Genomic DNA, 789 nt, shown 5'->3' on the forward strand with positions numbered 1-789 from the left:
GGCTGAACAAGTTGTGGTACAGGACTGTAATGGAGTACTATTGTTCTGTAAGAAATGATGAGCAGGTAGACAATAGTAAAACCTGGAAAGACTTCTACGAACTGATGCTGAGTGAGGGGAGCAGAACCAGGGGAACATTGTACACAATAACAGCCACAGTGTGCAATGACTGACTTTGATAGACTTGGCGTTTCTCTGCAATACAAGGTTCAAAGACAACTCCAAAAGGTTCACAGTGGAAAATGCTATCCACATTCAGAGAAAGAGCCATGGAGTCTGAATGGGAATAGAAGCATACTTTTGCTCTCCTTTTCTTTTGTTTTATTTCTTCTTTCTCATGGTCCCGTCCCATTAGTTCTAATTCTTCTTTACATCATGACTAATGTATCTTTAATAGGAATGTATATGTAGAGCCCATACCAGATAGCATGCTGACTTGGGGAGGGGGGAGAAGGAGGGGGAGAAAATTTAAAACCCAAAATTGTATGGAAGTGAATGTTAAAAACTAAAAAAAAAAAACCCATGATGGAGTCTGAATGTAGATCAAAGCATACTATTTTCACCTTTTTTTGTTTTTTATTTTTTTCTTTCTCCTGGTTTTTCCCTTTTGTTCTGAGTCGTCTTTCACAACATGACTAATGTGAAAATATGTTTAACATGAATGTATAATCTTTATCAGATTGCTTGCTGTCTTGGGCAGGGAGGAGGGAGAAAAATATGGAGCTGAAAATCTTACAAAGATGAATGTTGAAAATTATCTGTACATGTAATTGGAAAAAAATACTATTA

Source organism: Trichosurus vulpecula, chromosome 2 (assembly GCF_011100635.1).
Source record: "Trichosurus vulpecula isolate mTriVul1 chromosome 2, mTriVul1.pri, whole genome shotgun sequence".
In the NCBI taxonomy this organism is placed as follows: Eukaryota; Metazoa; Chordata; class Mammalia; order Diprotodontia; family Phalangeridae; genus Trichosurus; species Trichosurus vulpecula.